We start from the raw sequence: 10449 nt of genomic DNA on the forward strand, positions 1-10449 counted from the left end.
AAGCTCAGAGCCTGTTCCCGGGTAGCCCTAGCAAGTCAGGCTTGCTTACATCCTCAATAAACCCATTAAAAGAGCCAGATTAAAGGTAAATAGAAAATTTATTCAGTGTGGTCACACATGGGATTCTTACTATTGTTTCCTATGTTTTGGGGTCCTATCCAGATAACCATTGCTTGTACCAATTTCTGAAATAGTTCGTTTCTGTTTTCTCTAGTAATTTGGGAGTGCTGGCTCTTTGTTTTAGATGTTAATCCACCTTGATTGCTTTTGCATAGGGTAGAAGAAAGGAGTCTTTTGCCATCCAGCTTCCTGGTAGTGTTTACTGTAGAGGCTGCCCCCTTTCCAGTGCATGTTTGGTACCTTTGTTACAAATATGCTAGCTGTGAGGTGTATGTTTATTCTAGAATCTCTGTCTCCATTGATGGGGGTCTTTTTTTAGGGTAATAGCATGTTGGTTTCGTTGTTGTGACTCATTTGTATCTCTTACAGAGTATCGTGATGTCCCTTGCTTTGTGCGTTTGCCCAAGATTGCCATTCAGAGACTTTGTACTTTCATAGGAATTTCAGAATTGTTATTTCTAGATCTTAGTTCGCAGATAATAATGATGGTATTATGATGAGGATTACATTGAAATATAGATCACTTTAAGTAGTTTGAACATTTTTTAGTATTTATTGATTCTTCAATCCATTTGCATTTTACTTGTGTCTTTGATTTTTCTGTCAGTGTTTTATAATTATTATAGAACACTTTCACTTTGGTTGAGTTTATTTAAGTTGTATATCATTTCGTTTTGTTGTAGCTGTTGTGAATGAGATTGCGTTCATAGTTTTAGCTCATTTCTCTCATTGTTGCTTTTGTTTTTTGTCTTTCAAGACTTTTTCTGTATAGCCCTAGATGTCCTGGAACTCATTCTGTAGACCAGGATAACCTACCTGCCTTTGCCTCCCAAGTACTGAGATTAAAGATGTGCTCCACCACTGCCTGCTGTTTTAGCAGATTTCTTACTGGTATATAGAAAAAGCTTTTAATTTTGTATTCTACTTTATTGAATTTGTTTATCAGTTCCAGCCTTTTTGTGGAATGTTAGGCTTTTCCAAATATAGAATCATCAGCTACACACAGGAATAATTTAAGTCCCTTCCTATTTGTATGCTTTTTTATTGTTCTCTTGTGTAATTTTTCTAACGGAATCTTTTAGTGCTGTATTGAGTAAGAACAGTGTCCATGGATGTCTTTTGTTGCTGTTGATACTGCTTTCAGCTTTTCACTGTTCACTGTGACATTGACTAAGCGTTTGCCATATGTACTTTGCTAGGTTAAGGTGGTTTTTCTGAACTTAATTGGTTTAGGGTTTTTATCACAATGCATTGTTGAGCTTTATCGTCTTTTTTTTTTTTTTTTGCTTGTTGAGATGATCATATGATCGTTATCTTTCATTCCAATCAAGTGATTTGCATAAATTGAAGCATGCTTGTATTCCTAAGATTAAACCAGCTTGGAAATGGTGTTAAAAATAAGAAGGGTAATGTTGAATTCAACTTGCTAGCATGTTGGTTTTTGACAACAAACTTGTATAATCTCTTACTTTTGGAAACCAGATGTCCAAGGCAGGGTATTGATGAATTTGTGTTATGAGGCCTCTGATTGACTTGCAGATGCACCCTGTATCCCTTCATAGGCCCTCGCCGTCCTGCGTCTGTTATGTACATCACTGATCGTCTTACTGGCTTTTTGTGCAAAACTTTTCATTTGTGTTCCTGAGAAATATTGATTTTTTTTGTGTGTGTGTTTTGTCTTTTTATGGTGCCAGCTGCTTAGCATGGGTTTAGAAAGTGTGTCACTGGACCAAAATACCTGACAAGAAGCAGCCTAAAGGAGGGAGATTTGTTTTATCTTGCCATTTGAGGGTATAGTCCATCTTAGCCAGAATGGTAGAGTTGGTGGCACCAGGAGAATGTGGCTGCTTGCTCACATCACTCAAGCACAGTGAGTCCAGCCCAGACTCAGATTGGGTGGTAACCCAGAAAGCTCATTGCTTTTGACCCACTCTCCAGCTCAGTCACACTCTCTCTGAAGGTCCCACAATCTCCAAAAACAGCATGTTGGCCAGATGCCAAGTGTTCACATATATGGGGAGAGAGGTCCCATTTAAATGGTAACAGATATTCCCTCCCCTTTATTCCTTTAGGATGGTTTGAAAGAAATTGATGTTAATTCTCGTAATTTTACAATTCATCCAGGAGCCATCTGATAGGGCTTTGGTTGGGAGATTTAGCTATGTATTCAATGCCTATTAATTGGTCTGTTCAGGTGATTTTGTGTTCTTATGAATCTATTTCAGTGGGTTGCAGGTGTTGAGAAATTTGTTCTAGAAGATTTTCCAGTTATCATATAATTCTTCAGAATTGTTCCTAATGAGCCCTTGTATAATGTTGATTATTATGTCTCCCTCTTCAATTCTTTTGTGTCACATACACACCTCTTTTCCTGGTTGGTCCAGGTAAAGATTTGTTGGTCTTTTCAAAAAGCTAACTCTGGCCAGGTATGGAGACCGATACCTGTAATCCTAGAACTCATGAGGCTTAAAGTAGATGCGTCCTGAGTTTAAGGTCATCTTGGGCTACATAATGAGACCTTGTCTCAAACAAATTTAAATAGCCAACTGTTTCATTGATAGTTTCTAGTTTTTCCTTTGGTCTCTTATTTCATTTATCTCAATTGTTATTTGTTTCCTGCTAATTTTTATTTGGTTTGTGGTTTAAGAGATAACGTTGTATATTTGAAATCTGGTTTGGTTGGTTGTTTTTATGTACACTCACTATTAACTATAAACTTGTCTCTTGGTAGATCCGAAATTTATGGCAAAAAGTGATTTATCAGTGTTACGCTTTTCTGAATCTGAACCTTTAGCGATTTTACCAGTTCTCAGTCCTGTGTAAGTGTATGTGTGTGTGTGTGTGTGTGTGTGTGTGTGTGTGTGTACATATATATTGTAGTCAGTTTTTTTTCTTAATGACTTATATGCATAGGTGTTCAGTTTAAGAGCTTAATAAATGAAAATGAAGGCTGGAAAGATGACTCAGTGGATAAGAGCACTGGCTGCTCTTCCAGAGAACTTGTATTCAACTGCCAACACCCACATGATAGCTCACAACTGTAGCATGAATAATAAAAACCCAGAGACAGATATGGTGGGGAGTATTGCAGTCTGCAGTCATGCTGAAGATCTCCCCTTTGTTTGTCTGAGCCTTGGTGGAGGTAAGAATTCTCTAGTGGCCTGGCTGCTTGGCTTTTCTGATCTTCAGCTTGAACCCCAATATCTGTCTCTGGGTTTTTATTACTCGTTCTACACACAACTGTCCGTAAGTCCAGTTCCAGTGGATCCAAGACCCTCACACAGACATGCAGGAAAACACCAATGCACATAAAATTTAAAAAAGAAATAAGTTTCTAAATAAGTAAATGAAAATAAAATTTTGAAATTGCAACTGATAGCAATTGTCAATTCGGCACATTTATGCATTCTGCATGACCAAAACTTAGCTGAAAAGCAACTTTCCCTGAACAAGTATTAACATTATAGAAAGCCAGATAAACCTTCAAATCTTAAGGAGCTTAGTGATCATGCAGACTGACTCTGCATTTTAGAAATGCAGAAACAAACCCAGATGGGGGAGTTTTTTACTGGGGCTAAGTTCGTTAGCACTATTGTGGTAAAGCTCCTAGATCCCAGTATCTTCTAAGTAATACAACTTGATCTTTTGGGTTCTAGCTATACAACCGAGGCTGGCTTGACCCTGAAGTCTCTTGCCCCTGTCTCCTCAGTGCTGAGATTGTTCCAGTGACCCTTTTGGGTATATTAGCATAAGTTTCTTTGCTCTTCAATGTTTAATTCTGCATTTTAGATAACTGATTCTTCATTATCAGCTGGTTATTCATTTAGTAGCAGTCAGTTGTTCCTTTCATATTTTTCAGTGATTTGTGTATCTAATTGCTGCTAACTTACTTGTTTACTGGGTGAAACAACAGCTTTTTAGATGTCTAATAAGTATGGCCACGTGAATAAATAAGACTTTATCACATTTACTATGACAAATTATGACATTGAAAACAGTTTATTTTTACACTAGAAATTAGACTGAGGTATAGTTTGCAGAGTTGAGAGGCAGCATTTATCCTGTTTCTAAACAGATGATGCCTCTGACTACATAAGGGGTGAGTAATGCTGAGGAAGGAAGCACCACTAGCCTGGAAGTGACCTGCTTGACATTCGAGCTTTAAAAACAGGAAGAATGGAGTCTACAAATGTTGTTCAGCTGTTTGATTGGCTTGTGTGAATCCAGATGGACTTGGACTCTTTGTGTTTTCTCTTGGCCACTATGACTAAACATGCATAATACAATGAGAACACTGACAGGAAAAAAGCTCTAATAAAGTATGACTTAATAAAACCCAGCCGGGAAGTGAGGCACCCACCTGTAATTTGAGCCCATGGGAGGTAAAGGCAGTAGAAACCGAAGTTCAAGGCCAGATGGAGCTGAGTAGACCCTGCTGCAGAAAACAGCAAATTTTTACACTGGAAAAAAGTGGGGGAAATGCTATTTTGTAACCTTACTTCAGAGTTCAACTTTTTTTTCTAAAATAACTGATGAGGTGAAAGCGCCATGGAAGACTACTTGCCGTACACGCACGCCCCTTCATTTGATCCCTACCACCACACAGTGTGGGGAAGCTAGCAGGCAGATTTGTGGCAATCTGTATCAGCTTGGCATGGTAGCTCACTGTAATCCCAGCCTCTGAGGAGGCTTAAACGAGAGAATTGCAGGAGTTCCAAGCCAGCTGGGCTACAGAGCAATACCTTGTTGCAAAAAGAACAAAACAAAGCCGGGCGGCGGTGGCGCACGCCTTTAATCCCAGCACTCGGGAGGCAGAGGCAGGCGGATCTCTGTGAGTTCGAGACCAGCCTGGTCTACAAGAGCTAGTTCCAGGACAGGCTCCAAAGCTACAGAGAAACCCTGTCTCGAAAAACCAAAAAAAAAAAAAAAAAAAAAAAAAAAAATACTTGATGAATTATTCCTTTCATACTAAGTGGATACATAAACTAGAAATCAAAATTTGTAGTTAGCATTCTATATTACAAAATTTAGTCAGGGAAAACATTTGTGTTTAAGTACATTGTTTCTTTTGTAAAATCAGAAGCCATTACAGACTGTATTTCCAGCCCTTCTGAGTGTCAGAGTCAGGCCTCTAAACCTTCTGGGTCCACAGTGAGAACATAGAAACAATAGCTGAGTCTATATGCACTCCCAAGAGCCATCACTAAGTCTGAGTGGACGAGACAGTCTGCAGTAGAGCATCCTAAGCACCGCATGCCCTAAGCAACCCCGCCGCAACAAACAAGAAACTCGAGTCGACACGAAGTGGTAAAGTTTGTGCTGGTTAACCGTGGCCCTGGTTTGGGTGTCCAGCTCCACAAGAAAAGTGTGATAATTAAAATTCCTGAATACCCAGTATCACAGGGAGTGAAGGAAGAGAAGCCTAAGTGTGAAGTAGCATCAAATGCAGTGGGATTTTCCTAGAAGGGGATAAACCTAATGGGGGGAAAATGGCTGTGTTGGGGTGAGAGCTTTATATGAGTGAGCATTTTCCTTTATTTCCTTAGCAAAATATCGTAGGTTATTGTATATTTTATGTGTATGTGCATGTGTGTGCTAGTGCCCTGGAGGCCAGACAGGACATCAGATTCCCTGGGGCTGGAGTTAAAGGAGTTGTGAGCCGCCCAGTCTGGGTGCCAGGAACTGAACTCTGGACGGGCAGCTCTTGACCAGTGGCCCATCTCTCCACCCTGTGTGAATTCCATGTGCCCTTCTGGTAGTGGAAGCCAGGCTGCTTGGCTTCGCAGGCTTGTGTTTGCATGGAAGACCTTCCACAGTCGTAGACCAGCAGCTCTCGTAGTTCAGAAAACAAGGTTATGTCTAGTACTAGCAGTGTGCCGATCATAGGATGTGCACTTAGCAAACTCAAGGTCCTGAGTTCAGTCTCATGTGCCCTGTTACAAGTGTAAGACAAGGCTAGGCTACAAGACCTTGACTCAGAAAATAAAAATAAAAACCATGAAATTTTGAGAAAACAGCAACATGTTTTGTCCAAGTTTGCCAGCAATAACTAAGTGACTTAGCACACAGATTTGAGAAACTCTGGGGGAATGTATGGTGGTACTGTGTCACCATCCAGTTTGGCACAATTTAATAACCAGTGACTGATGGTTTTAAACTGCGTGTAGCTCAAAGACAAAAAGTTGAGCAGTCAGCACTCGGGAGGCAGAGGCAGGCGGATCTCTGTGAGTTCGAGGCCAGCCTGGTCTACAAGAGCTAGTTCCAGGACAGGCTCTAAGAAAGCTGCAGAGAAACCCTGTCTCGAAAAACCAAAAAAAAAAAAAAAAAAAAGTTGAGCAGTTGCAAAAATAAAAACTATATATATATGGAAAAGAATTTAACTTTGAGCATAAAAGAATGAGTTCATTAATACCAAAAAGAAGCAGGCTGGGAAAACAGTGTAATAATACATCTTAAGTCTAATAGATGTGACCAGAAATAGAACCCAGAGAAAATCCATGTAAGTATGCAAAGTCCAGCTAAGAAACATTTTGCTGCTGATAGGAAACTCTGGATATGACATTGACAGAAAGGAAGCTGGACGTGTGGCTCACACCTGGGTTCCCATAGCTCTGAGGCAGAAGGATCATTCGTAAGTCGTAAGCTGTACAGTGACACCTTGTGTAGTAGCAGTTCTTGGTGTCACCTCGACTACATCTCTAATCAACCAAAACCCAAGTAGCTGGGCACACCTGTTTTCCTTGATTGGATGTTTGAAGTCAGAAGACCTACCCCACTACTGCAGTGTGAATTGGAGTCCTGTAGAGGGACACTCCTGATAGACTGATATGTATATAAATAAAGGGGATTTATTAGAGTGGCTTACAGGCTGTGGTCTGGGTAATCCAACAATGACTGTTTCCTGAAGGTGCGTGGTTGATCGGCAGTTATGATTCACCAGACTAGCTTTAATATATATAATTCAGTTTTAATAAAGGAAAGGAAAGGAAACTTACAAATCCAAGGATCCAGCGAGGAGCGCAGGAAAACAGAGCAGGCGGGCCACAGGCCCACAAGATTTTATAAGTCAATATTAGCCTAAGGGGGACACACCTTACAAAACAAGGTTTTTGGCTAGGCTTCCCCTTCAGTTTCCGACAGTCCAAAAGTCTAGTACTGATGAGCTCACCAGCAAGAGTAAGATGTAAGGCCATTCAGTGGTGGCGCACGCCATTAGTCCCAGCACTTGGGAGGCAGAGGCAGGAGAATCTCTGTGAATTCGAAGCCATCATGGTCTACAAAGCAAGTTACAGGACAGTCAGGACTACTCAGAAATCCTGTCTGAGGGGAGGGTGGGTAAGAGGTGAGAGAAAACAGGCAAAAAGCAAAAGCGTCCTTTTCCATGTCCTTTATATAGGCTGCTACCAGAAAGTGTGGCCCAGGCTTGGTGTGTCTTCCCATCTTGAACAATCCAGTCAAGAAAAAGTCCCTCACAGGTATATGCAACTATCTGGGTTTTAGTTGATTCCAGATGTTGTCCCCTTGAAAATTAGATGTAGGTGTGCACATCTGCAATCCTAGTTCTTGGGATATTATGGCAGCAGGATACTGAGACCAACAGCAGTCTGGGCTACAGAGAGTGACCCTACCTCAAAAAAAAAAAAAAATCAGGGGGCTGGAGAGATGGCTCAGAGGTTAAGAGCATTGCCTGCTCTTCCAAAGGTCCTGAGTTCAATTCCCAGCAACCACATGGTGGCTCACAACCATCTGTAATGGGGTCTGGTGCTCTCTTTTGGCCTGCAGGCATACACACAGACAGATAAATAAATCAATAAATCAATCAATCAGGCGGGGCAGTGATGGTGCACACCTTTAATCCCAGCACCTGAGAAGCAGAGACAGGTGGATCTCTGTGAGAGGCCAGCATGGTCTACAGAGTGAGTTCCAGGACCACACAGAGAAACCGTATCTCAAGAAACAACAAAAATCTGAATTAATAATTTAAGCATGAATATGTATCCATATGCCTTTGATCCTGACGCCCTGGAGACAGAGACAAGCAGATCTCTGTGAGTTTGAGGCCAGCCTGTTCTACACAGTTCCAGGTCAGGTGGGGCTATAAAGTGAGAAGTTGTCTCCCACAAATAAAGGCGGGGGTGGTGGTGGTAAAATAAAATTGGAACTTGTATTAGTTACTTTGGTGCAGCTATGACAAAATGCCTGAGGAAAACAACTTAAGAGAGGGTCTCTATTTTCTTACACTTTGAGAATGTCTCAGTCCATCCTGGGTGGTGACACGTAGTAGAGAGAGGTTGGGGTGGCAGCTATGAACATGTCAGCATGGCAGGGACAGAGCCACTCTGAAATTGAGGAGCTGGCTAGACTTTCCATGGCCCACCCAGAGTGACCATCCCTCTCCGGGCCAGGCTTGCCTCCCCTCAAACAGCAACATCAGATGGGGGACATTTCAGATTCACACTGTAATGAAACTTAAGTGGTTGAAATCAGTCACTTGGTACTGTTTGTATCCATGTTGTAGCCACATCTGTATTGCTGATGTACATCCGGAGAAACCAGAAACCAAAGAGAATTAGCAGACGTAATGGCAAAAAGAACCTAAATGTACTTGAAAGCAAAGTTCTGGTGGCTGCACCAGTCTTTCCCATCCTTCCCACTCTGGCCAGAGCTTGGCTTGGGATCCGGGGCTTCTGGATCCCTGGTCTCTTATTCAAAGAACTAAAGTAAAAGCCCACACAAATTGCACAAATCACAAACAAACTATAGCAAATCTCAAGGACAGGTCAGAAAATAACACTTCAAGATAGCAAGCAGCAGGCCACATGAGAACGTCGAGGAGGGATCCAATTGCAGCTCAGGGCTCCCTTACATGTGGTTAAAGAGAAGAAGGAATTTGGTTGATTACTATGGTTTAATTTGTGTGATTATCTATTTTGATAGATTCGGTAACAATCATTTAGAGTGCATGTCCCTTCCCATGATGCATACCCAATTAGGCCAAAGCGAATATTGTCCCTAAAATTTAATTTGCCACAATTTTGCCTTATTAAGCATGCCTCCAAAATCAGTTTAGGGCTGTCAGCCTTTCCATTCTACCCAGACAGAAGGAACATAGACTAGAATAGAATCTAAATTTGGTGGTTGTCAAGGTAAAAGAAGCTGGAGAGGGGTGTGTGTGCTTGTGTTCGGTGGGAGTCCAACGTTGCTAGGTGCATTATTCAGAAAGGGGTGTGCACAGTATGTGCAGGTAAAGGGATCAGGCTGCCAAGTGCAAGAGAAGAGGGGAAATGATGTAATTGTGTTTTAATTAAAATAAGGGGTCAGTGCATAGCCCAAGTCAAGTACAGTCCCAGGTTGTTAAGCTGTTCCCTGTGCTTGTCTGCCTTACCAGTGTGTCCCAGAAGTGAGTTGCTCAAGTCCTCATTCCAAGAGGTGAATGAGAGTCAGAGGCATCCCTCTCAAGCCTGCTCATTCTAGGAAATTCTCTGCAAAGTGCCCGGCGATGTGTATATAAATGTGGAGTAAAGAGTGTAAGGCCACAAATAATTGTAGTAATTTCTTCAGAACATGCTGGTTTACCGTTGGAATTGCAGAAAAGGCACTGAGTTCCTGGAACTCTAACTGAAATCTGTCTTAGAGTCTTTTCCTGTCGTGATAAAATACCCCAGCAAGAGCAACTTAAAGGAGAAAGGGTTTCTTTCAGTTTACAATTAAGAGGACAATCCCCATGGTAGGCAAGTCGAGGTTGGAGCAGTGATCAGTCAGGAATGCTTGCTTGTTAGTGCCAGCCCACTCTCTTCCTAAACATTCCATTCTCACTTCCATTGATGGCATCAAGAAAATCACCCAGAGGCCCTCTTCCACACTCCCTCAAGTCCACAGTCAGTACTAACCATCAAGAAGCTGTCCTGGTGATACTTTTGGCTCTGTGTGTGTGTGTGTGTGTGTGTGTGTGTGTGTGTGTAGTAGGGAGGAGGCCGCTTGTTGGTTCCTGGCTGCTTAGCCCTGAAATAATCACTCAGAAACTGTATTAATTAAATCACTGCTTGGCCCATTAGCTCTAGCTTCTTATTGGCTAACTCTTACATCTGAATTTAACCCATTTCTATGCCACATGGATGTGGCTTACTGGGTAAAATTCCATCCAGCTCCAGTGGGGCTACATGGCTTCTCTGACTCCACCCTTTTTTCTCCCAGCATTCAGCTTAGTTTTTCCCGCCTAGCTCTGTTTCCCTATAGCTCTGCTATAGGCCCAAAGCAGTTCCTTTATTCCTTTATTTATCAATGGTAATCACAGCATACAGAGGGAAATCACACACACACACACACACA

This window comes from Arvicola amphibius, chromosome 1 (genome assembly GCF_903992535.2).
Source record: "Arvicola amphibius chromosome 1, mArvAmp1.2, whole genome shotgun sequence".
Lineage (NCBI taxonomy): Eukaryota > Metazoa > Chordata > Mammalia > Rodentia > Cricetidae > Arvicola > Arvicola amphibius.